Source organism: Uranotaenia lowii, chromosome 2 (assembly GCF_029784155.1).
Source record: "Uranotaenia lowii strain MFRU-FL chromosome 2, ASM2978415v1, whole genome shotgun sequence".
Taxonomy (NCBI): Eukaryota; Metazoa; Arthropoda; class Insecta; order Diptera; family Culicidae; genus Uranotaenia; species Uranotaenia lowii.
Window position 1 is genome coordinate 386580967 of NC_073692.1, and position 14396 is coordinate 386595362.

The following is a 14396-nucleotide window of genomic DNA, read 5'->3' on the forward strand; positions in this document are numbered from 1 at the left end:
AGATTAAGTGAGAGCAGGTATGTCGCGTCAGCGCGTCGCAAATCGACGCACTGCTAGTCGCCTGAGTATAACAGCACTCTGACACAGAGTTCCATAAGAATGACAACTAATCGGAGTGAAGGCTATTGCTTTCTCTGTTCAACACATGAGGAATCATATACCGACCGGGATTGCAATTTCTGTGAAAAACTCAAAAAATAGGATCCAATGAATGATACTCATATCAACACAAAAAAGCTACAGATAATGTTTCATAAGGAAAAGGCCCAGTACGAGCACGTTCGTTTGTTTGAGGCTGTGAGAATAGCTGAATATTATTAGCTCTTTTTGTTTTCTCGTGGCAGCTATGACGCTCACAGCTAAACCTCCAACGTTGAGCAAAAGGATTATGAAAGTGTAGTTTGACGATTTTTTTTTAAACGCGTTTTTTCCCGAGAGGAAGGGAGATGTGTGTAGTACAATTATGTAAGTGTATTAACAGCGCATTTCCGCGAGAGTTGACCCGAGCGGTTAGATGAACACATGTACATTGTGCAAATGTAATAGTAAGGACGACGCACAGCACGCATTCCCGCGAGCAGCGATGCCACACATACCGATTTTCCGGTATTTATACCGATTTTTTAGCAAAATTTTGACCAAGAATCGGTATTTACCGATTACCGATTTTTGGCAAAACATACCGATTTCATACCGATTTTTAAGATTTTAACTCAAAATTCATACCTTTTCAACATTTCCACTTCATTTAAGCTATCTTCGTAAAGGTCCCGTAGAAAGAAGCCAAAGTTCGGTAGCTGGCGTGGCGTAACTTTGGTCTGTACAATTTTTAAAGTATCCTGCAAAGATCTCCACGGCTCACTCTCATAATTCGTTCAGTTGTTTGCGCTGTTTTGTTCCTTTGATCTGTTAAATGATGCACTATTATGGTACTCAACCTCAAGCCAATGGACTAAGCTCAAGGCTGATATTTGACCTTCTGCGACTGCCAATAGAAGTTCCTTAAGGTCAATCTCAATTGACGATCGCATTAAAGCTCTTGTCTCGTGAGATGCTAACTTTTCAAGGAAATACATACACCGTTTGAATATAATCATAACCCTTGTTCAACTCGTCGCCAGATGGGGTATGTCGAGATTTGAAGTGCAATCAGATACACGGTATGTAATATTATCGGTGTAATTTTCAATCCTTCTGCATCTTGTAAGCCAAATAAATTATATCATGAGTACCTAAACTGCAGAGATCGCAGAATTAAAGGTTTCAGTTATAGTAAAACTATGTGGTTTTTTAATCTTTTTCGGATGAACACAGAATTAGAGCACATCTCTAATTTATTTCGCATAAAATTTTTGGATTTTCATATAGCTAATGCGTAATTTTTCATAAATAAAATTATTTTTTTATTGGCTATAAAAAAAATTGAAGCAACAACTCTCTTAACTTTCTGCAATCATTTCTTTCTCTAATCGCTAGAACTCATATCTATTTAATACTAAAAGCTGAATTGGCAAGATTGACGATAATCCATCAGTGAAACGGAGAACATCAACTTGGGCCCATATTTACCTCGAACGTCGAAAAGCCATTGGATTTGTAAGTGCTTACTAAATTAAAATTTCCTTTAGGTTGACCTGGTTCCATTAGAGCCTTATCGAATTTATCAAATTTACATCCCACTTTAGCCAAACATCAAAGTCTCAAGTTTTTACTTAATGTATATGCCAATGTGTAACCTGAAGGTGCTCGCCATGCCCCTATTTTTCTTATCAAACGGTAACTTTTAAAATAAATTTCCATTGAGTTATGAGTACTGGAAGGAAACTCTAATTTCAGATTTTCTGCTGAATTTTCATTTGTTATTTTTTATTTGATATTTGATTTGATCATTTGATAGTTTTAAAATTAAAAAAATGTACAAGTCATAACAAACATAAAGTTCTGTTAAAATTTCAAAACTGTCATTTTGTGTAAACTGTGTTACCTAGAACCAATTTACGGAGAAATGCATTAATATATGCTAAAACACATTTAGTCAGCTAGTTTTGAACTAAAAATGAACATTCATAAGAGTTCTTAGACTTGCTGCTTAATGCAAGCTTCTATTTAAAGAAAAATCCGTTAGAAAGTTGAAAATGTAAGCATTTTTTAATATCTACCTCAAATACCGATTTTCATACCGATTTTTCGGATTTACATACCGATAAAAGATTTTTTTGGGTTTTAAAATACCGATAGAAATGTGGCATCACTGCCCGCGAGAGCTGATTCGAGCAGTTTAACCGTCCTCAATCGGTACGCACTAGTCGAGCGGCACAGTCACGGTTCAGTTTGGCTAGAGACAGGATTAACGATGGGTGATTTCCAATGGATATTTAAAGCTGCACAAAGGCAATATGAAATGCCCAACTATTAATAGAGACTTTTTATCGGAATGATAGATTCAGCCAAATCTTCTTACGATCCACCTCAATGGTTTACATGATTCTCAGGCTTTTATTCGATATTTTGTCTTTTTTTTTTCAAAAATATAGGTGAACCGTTAATCTTGTAGTTACTTCAAATTTTCAGTTTTATTCTTACATACAACCTGTTTTGGATAGATTGAATCAGGACTGCATAACCTTTAATCTGGATTTTTAACACATTAAGGATGAAATCTAAACCAGGATAAACCAAAATTCGACATTCTATATCGCAGAAACCACTGGATCAAATTCTACAAATTTTGTATTTCTAAGTTACTGAAAGTGCTGGAAAATGTGCAAACTGCATTCTTCTCATTAGTAACTGCATGTTTTTATTAGCTTCAATTTTCCACCAGCTTTTATTTGAATGTTCGTAAATGATAAAGAATTTTGAAGCGTGTGTTTGATTTCAACTTCAAATTTCAGAACTAGGATTCAGACTAGAAAGAGTAAAATATGAATAATACAAGCAATGTTAAATTTTTTTGCCTTTCTTAAAGAAAGGTATAGTTATCGGTCGATTTGGGAGATCATTTATTATGGGTTTTAGACATACCTACCTACATAGGTACCTATCGAATCAACTCGACGAGTTCTGACGATGTCTGTGCATTTATGTGAATTCTTGTACCATCTGTCCTCAAAGTTTTTGCAAAACTGGGCTGCGCAATTAAAATGGACATTTATTCTCTACAATCTATAAAAGAACGAGAAAAAACAAAACAGTTTCAAATTTCGTTTTTATAGTAAACATTATGAAAATGATGACTCCAAAAAACGTATCAAATTCATAAAACGAAAATATGGTTTTTTGCCAATGGGTACGGCCCAGAAATAAGAATATTCAGTCATTGGGAATTGATTTCCACATTGCATATTGCGATAGCGATGGTAACTTCCATACTACGAACAACACTATATCCGCAACTAAAGGTTGCTCTGAGAAGTAGAAATCGACATAAGGTATGCGCACGAAGCACACCATCTCAATTTCTCTCAGAAAGCAGAGAAGGTTAGTTGGTGTGCATTGTCCGAATCAAAAAACTTGTCCAGTACGATTGTTATTGTCATGGAGCATTCTTTGATAATGTTCAATTACCAATCATGACTCTCTCCTAACAATATGTTAAATTGATTCGCAGTATAGAAAATGGCATGAAATTTTGTTATTTTGATATCTTAATTAACAAAAACAACAGAAATACAAAAGACAAAATTAACAAGGCCGACAAAACTAACGACATTGACAAAATTTAACAATTGACAATACTGAAAAATTGACAAAATTAACAGAAATGACAAAGTTGACCAATTCAACAAATTTATGAAATTGACAAAGTTACGAAAACGACAATTCACAAAATAAACAGAATGGCAGAATAAACAAAAAAAAATAACAAAATTAGCAAAATCGACTAAAATGACAAGATTGAAAAAATGATAAATTGAACATATTGACAAAATAGATAAAACTTCCAAATTGACAACATTGATATAAAAGGCGAAAATGACAAAATGTTTTTCCGTCAAATTTCATTTTTTTTTAATTCGGTCAGTGTTGGCCATTTTGTCAATTTTGCAAATTTAGTAATTTTTGACAATTTTCTTTTTTTTTTTTGAAAATTTGGTCACTATTGTCATTTTTGTCACTTTTGTTATTTACGATAATTTTGTCGATTTGGACAATTTTATCATTCATGTAAATTTTGCAAATTTAGTAATTTTAAATGGTTTCTATCAATTTTGTCAATTTCAACAAAATATCATGAAATTTAGTAAAGTGAAAAAATGGAAATAAAATCGACAAATTTTTTCTATAAAAATAACATAAATAAAAATGACAGATCAAGCATGACAAAATTGAAAATATTGGATTGTCAGAATATACAAAATAAATAGGTTATTCGACCAGTTATTGTACCCTACCGCATCGTATTTTACCAGTATTTGTAATTTTAAGATTGTTGATTGATTTTAAGATTGAACTAGAAAGATCATGAGTTGAACTCAAAACTTCTAAATCAGAGTTTAAATGTTAAATTTTGGTTGCCGTTTTCGAATCGAATTTATAAAATAATAATTGAATTCAATGACGAATCTAAACTTCTTTTCTCATTACATGATTTGATTGCTGTCACAAAATGTTGCATTTTAATTTAATTTTATTTTACTTCTGGTTAAGAATTCAAAAGTTGATAGATTCTAGATTCAACAATGTTGAATCAACATCCATATTTTTAGTTTTGATGGCTAAATTAAGCGTTTTAATTTAAAAAATTTAATTGGTGAATTGTATTGAACATCCAAAAATGTACTTGGCGTAAAAAATCTGAGATGAAAATTCAAGGTTTAAACGTTAGCATTTTTTTTTTAATAAAGTGAGAAAATTCTGAAGTTATTATAGCAGATTCACGTTTTTAACATTTTTTTGCCATTTCTATTTTGATGTCTTAGAATTAAAGTTTTGAAATAAAATTATCTTTGAAACCTCAAACCACCCCCCCCCCCCCCCCCCCCCCCGTTACTACGGCCATGTATGTAAGTCATTCTGGTTTTGAGATATTACTAAGGAATCGTATCCCCAGGGATAAAGTATCCTCATTCTTCCCTACATATGACATAATAACTTGAAGGTGGATGAAGGTTTAAACACATCTTCAAATGATAAAACTGGTTTGAAAAGGTAAAATGTTAGGCGGTAGCATTTGCCAAGAGCAGCTGTATTCCTAAATCTTTGTATATTTTTTCCGCATTTTTTTTTCTTAGATAACCTATATTTTAGGAAAAAAAGACTTCATTAAATATAGATTAAAATATTTATTGATAGCTTCCAAATCGAGTACCAGCAATTAAGAATTTTCTAATATTTTGTGTTATGAAATACTTGCCGTGTTTTAGTCAGAATCTTATTCAGCAGAACATTCTGTTTAACCAAAAAGCGAAAATTTAATCGGACACCTTAAATGAGTTCGAATTTTTATCTTCAACTTCCAATAACACAAGTCAACAAAATTAACAAGAAATAAGGAACGGGTTTTAACGAAATTGATGAATCTAACAGCTCTTGTTTACGAGATTTATAATAAGCACAAATTCACTTCGGACTTTTGTGCACTTTTTGATAAAACTGTAGAACATAGCAAAGATTTTAAAAATTACAGTCTTCAACAATGTTGTTAAATGAATCAAAATGTTTTGGTATCAATTACTCAAAGACTTTCGTTGGCGATTTAAAAAAAAGTTGTAATGTTATCCATTGATTTTTTTTAAACTACAGTTTTTTTTAAAACGATGTACATATCTCTGAAACAAGAATATATAAGCTAAATCTAAATCCTTGATTGAATGGACAGTATTAAAAAGATTTAAAATCAGTTTTTGTTTTTCATGTTAGGTTTGTTAGTTCAACAAACATAAATTATTGGTTTCGCTCAAAACTGATAAATTTTCAAACAAAAACTAGATGTGATACACGAAATCTGGGTTCAGACTGTCAATTTTTATCTTTATTAAATATTCCAAACATAAAAATTTCAAACACCATTTGATGGCTCCCTTTAGTTGTATTTAGTTCAAATTGTAGTCCTTTTTTTAATGCAATTTTAACAAAACTCTTAAAAGAATCTACTGAAATTTTTAATCGTGGTTTGAAATTTCTATTTTCAAACTGTTTCTAGAAAAAAATTTATTCCCTTTATTGTTGAATAATTCAAACAATTCATAAAAAATGTATTTAAAATTTCAATTCCTTAAATTTGATTCTGCATCTTAAATCTGTTTTCAATTCAGTTCTGCATTCTTCATTTTTAGGCTTCGTTCTAAATGTTACGTTTTTGAGCCTGGATTTTTATACATTAAACTTTGATTAAGAATATGAAATACTGAAATTCTGAATACTGAATCTTTTTTTTCACGAACTGTTGTGGGTGAAGTTGGGTACACCATTATCAGATTTCTACGTAAGTCGCTCTTTTTTAGCTCTACTGAAATCTTTTTTTGGTAAAAAGTAGAATTAGAATAGGATAAACGTTCGAAACACTTGTCAAAAGCAGATTAAAAGGTGATACGGTCAAAATTTGGTCAATATCAACTTGACGTATTTCTTTCAATTTTGCATTTTAAAATCCTGAACACCCCTCATTTTGAAGGTGTGTGTGTGTGTGTGTGTGCAGAATATTGCTATTTTGATTTTGGAATTCACTCTTGAGTTGTCAAAATGCCGTCCAAGGAAGAAGAGCAGCGTATCAAAATTTTGCTCGCGCATCGCGAAAATCCGAGCTACTCGCACGCAAAGCTGGCAAAATCGCTAAAAGTTGCCAAATCAACCGTTACAAATGTAATTAAAGTGTTTGGGGAACGTTTGTCGACAGCCAGGAAGTCTGGATCGGGAGGAAAACGAAAACTGGAAGCCGCTGAGACGACAAAGAGAGTTGCCGGTAGTTTCAAGCGAACCCCTAACCTCTCTCTCCGACATGCCGCAATTAAGCTGGGTGTATCGTCTACAACCGTGCATCGAGCCAAAAAACGAGCCGGACTATCGACTTACAAGAAGATAGTGACTCCAAATCGCGATGATAAACAAAATAACGACGGCCAAAGCGCGATCCCGGAGGCTGTACACGACGATGCTGATGAAGTTTCACTGCGTGGTAATGGACGACGAAACCTACGTCAAAGCCAACTACAAGCAGCTTCCGGAACAGGAGTTTTATACGGCAAAAGGAATGGGAAAGGTAGCAGATATTTTCAAACACATGAAACTGTCAAAGTTCGCGAAGAAATATCTGGTTTGACAAGCCATTTGTACCTGTGGCTTGGAAAGAAGCATTTTCATAGCTTCCGGGACTTCAACCAAGAAATTTACGTGAAAGAGTGTTTGAATAAACGTCTGCTGCCTTTCCTGAAGAAACACGGTTGTTCCGTACTGTTTTGGCCGGATTTGGCATCTTGCCATTACGATAAAAGGCCATGGAAAGGGTACGCCGCCAACAACGTGCAGGTGGTTCCCAAGGACAAGAACCCTCCCAACACGCCAGAGCTCCGTCCAATTGAGAAATACTGGGCTATTGTCAAGCGGAACCTAAAGAAGACAAAAAAAACTGCTAAGGACGAGCAGCAGTTCAAGGCGAACTGGCTTTCTGTGGCGAAGAAGGTGGACAAGGTGGACAAGGTGGCAGGGGTTAAGCGTAAGGCCCGGCAATTCGGATTTGGAAAAGCGGAAGCCTAACTGAATATTTTTCCTGAATTTTATACTAATTAAACTTGAAAAAGAAATTTAATTTGAATTTTTTAATAAACGATTTCACCGATTTACATGCGTTTTCCCTTGACCAAATTTTGACCGTATCACCCTTTATTTGCTAGAATGCAAAAGTTTTCCTTTCTGAAGCACAAATTCATTTCTTTCATCCCTTTCTCTTTTTTCTTCCTATCCATCGACTACTAGGACGTGGCCGGCACCGTTATTGATGTTCAAAGAGCATGAGCGCCTTTTTTTCAATCTCTGTGTAAAACTGGTGGCCTCGGCCAATCTCAGAGTACTAACTATTGGTAATGCGAAACTTGTTCTACCGAACCACACCAACGATCTTTTATTTCGAAATGTCTATTCTCATTGCCAATTTATAAAAAAAAAATTAATATAATTTGGAAATTTAGCACATTGTTAAATATTTCGGTTTCAATTATTTGAAGTGGATGTGAGTAGTCAAATAAGCTATGCTAAGCTAAGCTAATTTTCGTGAGTAGAATAGTAAACTTGAACTATGGATATGAATTATGAATTTTTACCCGGAATGTTTATTCAATTCAAATTATTACGAAAGAATCATTCACGTTGTTCTTTTCAGATTATTTGTTTGAGGGAGATGATGGCCATGATGAATTTAAGTACAATTGGAATCTCTACCATCCCAAGGGGTTTCCCAAAAATGTTTCCGGATGCATTCTTTCTGCCCTGCCCTGAAGCATGCACTAAACACTTTTTGCACAACTTGTTTCCCTGTACTTTATCGATTTTTCCCTTCTAGGAACTTCCCCCGGAATTTCAACAAAACAAACTAATCATTCCGCAACTCTCAGCTGTTCCGTGCGGCCTGTGCCACTTTTTTGTTGATGCCCTTGGCCTTCACCCCGAAAAGGCCCGAAATTGACACCCGGCCATGAATCACGGGCCCAATTAATAAGCGGGCTTTTTGCCACACAGTCAGTTGTCGTCACACAATATCGGTTGAAGTCCATTTGCGGGCGATTGAAATTAAATAAACGATGCGAATCGATTTGGGAGGCCTCCTAAATTCCCAGTAAGAGGGTTCGTTTTTTTCTGCCAGGGGTTTTTTGGGGGTAAATTACTCGTTCGAATCCCCCGAGGATTCACTCACCGGAACATGTGAAGTTGATTTCGCGTGAGGCGTGATCGATATCTCTCGAATGGGATGGGAAAGGAGATCCTGATGAAGGTGCTCTTACTATGTAGATATCACTTTGTTTTGCTCACTCGCTTGGCAAAGTTTGTATTGACTTGGTCGATTCCACAATTTATATTAATTTATTTTATTATTATCGCGCGTTTTGATAGGCGTACGCGCGCGTGCTCTCTCGATCGAAACTCTATCAACAGCGTGTTGCGGACAGATTGAAGACGCGCGATGGATCAATAACACGCGGAAGCTGATGATGAGGACGACTTCCTATCACGGCGACGTCCACCGAACGAATGAAGAGTTGTGTCGTCTCCCAGATACCAAGAACGGGCCTATCTGCTTCTACTTAATGAACTGCCAACGCTACGATAGATGAGTTCCCGACCGACCGAAACGGCAAATTGCTACACCAGATAGTAGATTCTTCCTCATCCAATCCACTCTCTTATCACTGACGACAATCTACGAGTCAATTTTTTTTAATTCATATGATCTGATCCAGAAAAAAATCTTCAACCGAACTGGATTGATTGATAAGTTCACGAAACTGGAAATTTTACGAGTTCTCAAACAACTTATCCATCTTTGGATAAGATCGTATAAAAATCGTGAAAACTAAATCGATCAGCTACCTCGTTTACAGCCGATTTCGTACGTAACGTTCCAATTCAAATTTTCGCGAGTCCCACCGGCGGCGGTCTTCTGCACCGAACTAAACTGAATTAATGTGGCCACTTGAGTAAATAAATATGGTCACACTCTGGCTGGCGACCACAAACAACAAAGTGTTCCGCGATGCATTACGAAAGGCGTAAAGGTAGCGGAAGGCGTCGAAGATACACGTTCATCATCATCAGGTTCTTGGGAACTATTTCTTTTTTTTTTTCGTTGTTAGCCGTACCTAATGACATTTCCCTGTCTGACTGGCTAGGGCGCTATCAGGTGCTTTTTTTTATTGATACTAGCTCAGTCTGCTGTTGGAGTACCTGAACAAGTGAACTTATGGGTAAAAATGTACGAATTTTTCTTTGAAGGGCATAGTTTTTTATGATAACTTTAAACTACGACAACTGACAAATTTATTGAACTTTGGATTATGAACGTTCAATTACCGAGTTGAAAACGAATTGGTTCGAATTTTGGGACTCTGTATTCAAACTTCAATATGGTAAAACTCTAAAATTCACTTTTTAATAAAATATTTTTTAAAACTCTTAAAAGAACAATATTCAATAAAATTTTTGGTATTGGTTCGGTTACTTCATAAGCATACTTATGTATGTCTTTGAAAAATCTTTGGAACAGCAATCAAACGATAAAAATTCAATCTTTGAAAGGGATTCTGCGCCTAATGCATTTAACTTTGAGCCTCGACCTTCAAATTCAGAAACCTCAGAAAAAAAAAAAATCTGTAATTTCACAAAATTTTGAGCAAATATCCAACAGAGATTCTATGTCACAGATTACAGATTCGGTGCCACACACAGATCATAGATTTTTTGAATTTTTCACTGATATCGAATATTTTCTAAGTTTTTACTGTAAAATGTAAGTCATAAATTTATCCAAGGAAGCTTGCGGAGTTGGATAATAACGTTGAGTGCTAAAAAAAATCAAGTATTGCAACGAGTTACATTCACAATTTTGGCAAATTCAACAAAAAATCCCTAGAAAACACCGACAGGTCGTAATGATGATAATAATGTCCCTACTTGATCTTTTCACGACGAAATAAATTGTATCTTTGTCGTTGCCGCATGCTCGAAACGATAATGACAAATTTTGTTGCTAATGGATCCCGACATTATTTTTTCTTAACATTTGTTTGTTGCTATTGAAATAAATAAGGATAAATAAGAGGTTCCGCAAGTTACCGGATCGATACTTGCGGCATATGAGAAGAAAGCTCTTAGCCTCAACATGGAGGAAATCGATAGTAAAAGCAATTCAGGGACACTGAGCCGTGGCCATGGCCAATCTGGCCAATTCCAGACGAAATATATCGATGTTATCGGATCATGGCTCGCCGCATATTAAAGGAAAGCTCTCTGCTTTAACATGAAGTTAAGTGAGAATTGAAACATGAGAAGTCAGACGTGAGAGACGTGAAATTTGAGTAGTGAGAAGTGAGATATGAGAATTGAGACATAAGAAGTGAGAAGTGAGACATGAGCAGTTAGAAATGAATAGTGAGAGGTTAGCCATAAGAAGTTGGACGTGAGAAGTGAGAAGTCTCTTACTTCTCACTTCACACGTCTCCCTTCATACTTCTCTTATCCTACTTCTTCTGCCAAACTTATCATTTCTCACTTCTCATGACTCATGACTTCTCACTTTTCATTTCTCTCTTCTCACGTTTTATTTCCCATGTCTCATTTTTACCTTTTCACTTTCTTCTCACGTCTAACTTCTCGTTTCTCACTTCTCACTTTTCGTTTCTCACTTCTCACGTTTTATTTCTCATGTCTCATTTCTAACTTTTCACTTTCTTCTCACATCTCACTTCTCGTGTCTCACGTCTCACTTCTCGTGTATCACTGCTCACTTTTTATATTCATATTTTTCAAATTTTTCCATGACAGAATAAGAAATAAAAAAAATATATTTACAGAAAATATAATTTTGAAATAAAGTACAAAATTTCAAAAAAAAAAACTGTAGAATCTTTGCATTTTCCAAAATTCTTTGTTCTGTCATACAGATTTTGTGATAAAAATTTGCTCAAAATTCTGTGAAATTATAAATTTATCTGTGATTTCGGAAACCTTGCCCACGACCCAGTGTCCCCGAATCGCTTCTCCTATGGATTCCCTTCATGATGAGGCAAAGAGCTTTCTTCTCATATGCCGCAAATCTCGATCCGATAACTTTAACGTATTGAGACATAACATGACTCAACATTTTCCGCTTTTACAAAAACAATAGAATTAAAAAAAACAGCATTAATTGATAAAACATAACTACAATAACAAAAATATAAAAAATTGGCATTTAGCTCAATAATGTTAAAAAATATTGAAGATTAAGAAAATATAAAAAATACGACTAGAAGACTAAAATTGACGAAAATTAAAATATACAGTTGCGTTCAAAAAAAAAATCACGTGAAGCTGCGCACTCTCTTCCAACTTTGATAAGCTGCCATTTCTCTCTCGGTTGATATTTTTCCATGAAATTTTCACTCAAATTAGTTCAACTATCTAACAAACGCTCTATAAAATTTTACAATGACTGGAAACAAGGATACAGCTATTCCCGTAAATAAGGGAAATTTGGAATTGTTTCACTGAATTCGCTGTATCTTTGAAAATTTCCATTGAAAGATCTTGAAATTTTGTACACAGATGTAAAAATTTATAATCTCGTACCTGAAAAAGTTTCATAAAAATTGATTCACGCGATCAAAAATGCAGTCGGTTTGAAAATGAAGTTCATTATCGCCCAACAGACGATATAATTCGTTTTTGAACGGATGTTTGTATAGAGAACATCGCAATCAATGTTTTTTTTTGGATTTTTTCTTTTATAAAATCAAAATTTATCACAAAGACTATTCTAAATTGATAGAAACTTCAAGTCGGGAAAGAGTGCGCGGCTTCACGCGATTTCATTGTTTTTTAACACAACTGTATATGTAAAAGGACTGAAATTAAAAATATAACAAAAATATGGAATATATAAACAAAATCAAAAAGAACTAAATATGTCTAAAACACGATAAAAAATTATAAAAAAATGACTAAAATGTTTTATTTGAGGTAACAATTAAAAACAATTTGAATTTTGGCAACACAAAGTGTTGAAGCGTGTTGCCAAAATCGAACTTGTCTGTACTGCAAAAGAGATTTGCAATGTCTACAAGTTTGGTATAGGTACGGCTAACTTAAGCTAGACAGATTGCCCGGTTTTATCCGGGTTTGCCCGGATATTCATTACAAAATTTGGTAAGGCCCAGTTACCCGTATCTCGTGAGAAAGTGTCCGGTTTTTGAACGGATTTCTTCACTTTATTTGCCAAATCAAACAAAAAAAAAACCAAATTAAGTTGTAAAATTTTATATTTATGCGTTCAAAACAAAGATTTTTTTCGACAAGTCTTATATTTTATTAATTAAGATTAATCACCGTGATTTATGTTTTGAAATTAATTTTTACGGCCTTATCGGTGAATGTTATGTTCTCATAGTGAGAACATTTCAAGAATTGAAAATTATAGATGGATAGAAGAAGATTAGAAGAAAATTATAGGTGTTGAAAATGAGCGGGTAGAAATTTTTTAAGAAGCATTTTCACCACATACTTAACTTTTGTTCAATCACGGATCAACTATTTTGAAATGTTAGAATCGGACAGGGTTGAGTCTAACACAACACAACACAACAGTTTTATAAAAATAATCAGGGACGGATTATTGGAAGACTAAAAAACGATCAAAAATTTGTTGATGAGTTTTAACGAAAAAACTTTTTTTAAAGGTTTTTGTTGAGTAATTCCTGGGTTTTGTTGACCAAATTTGTCCGGATATTGCCCGGATTCTTGGTCGATCATTTTAAAATCAAATGCCTCTTTTTTATTCCGGTATTTTTATCCGTATGGATGGTTCATCCCGAAAATCAAATTCCCGGATATTGTCAGGTTTTTATATAAAATAGCCCGGATACGTGCGGAAAAAAATCTGGCAACCTTAGGCTAAGAATACTGCAACAAGATATTGATGAAAAAATGACAATGAATACGAATTGCTTCGAGTTAATCGGGATATGCATACAACTAATACCAGGGCCGGATTAAGCCATCGGGGGGCCCGGGGCAATTTTACTCGGGGGGCCCCTATGATTCGATTTTTTTTCAAATGCTATCCCAGAAAATACAAAACCTTCTAAACGTGTAAAAAACTGGAGATGAGTTCAGTATACTATCTTCAAATTGTCGGCGTAGAAAATAGTGTCTGGAATCTTCAAATAAAAATTGTTAATCAATCACATGCAAACATTGCGGAAGAGTTTAGCAATTTTTTAGAAATGAAAACTTTGATTTAAGCTGTAAAATGCAAAATTTAATTCTCTTTTTTTAAACCCTTATCACCAACTAAAATTTTCTAATTTAAAAAAAATGACCAGATAGACATTTTAAATGATTTTCATATCATCATTGATCGTTTAGTTTGTGTTTATTCAAGAAATATTTACCTAGTGACAATTAGGAAGTATCATAAAGATTTGAAACATAGAAAACAAATAAAAAAAAAATTCAATCCACATTCCATAGAGATACAGATATAAGAGTTTAAGAATTCAAAACTTTAAATCACGTTTTATTCAGAATTGAAACTCGGTGTCTCAAATCTAAATCATAATTTCAAATCAAGTTTTGAGAAACGAGAAAGTTTTGATAAAATTTTGGTTAAATCAGTTGAAAATTTTTCAAAACAAATTTCAAGTCTAAGACAGCGATTGGGTTGGAAATTCAATAAAGAAACCCTGTACTGTCGATTGGTTCAATTTAAG

At 34.2% G+C, this 14396-nt stretch overlaps 1 protein-coding gene across 3 annotated transcripts in view; it reads right to left on the bottom strand.

Annotated features, from left to right (window-relative positions):
* Positions 1-9591, bottom strand: part of LOC129744731 (arylsulfatase B-like) — a 35972-nt gene extending 26381 nt beyond the window's left edge. For all 3 annotated transcript variants that reach the window (XR_008736987.1, XM_055737414.1, XM_055737413.1), the window contains exon 1: positions 8849-9591. The gene's annotated coding sequence lies outside the window, so the exon portion shown is untranslated. The remainder of the gene's footprint in view (positions 1-8848) is intronic.
* Positions 9592-14396: the final 4805 nt, after the last annotated feature.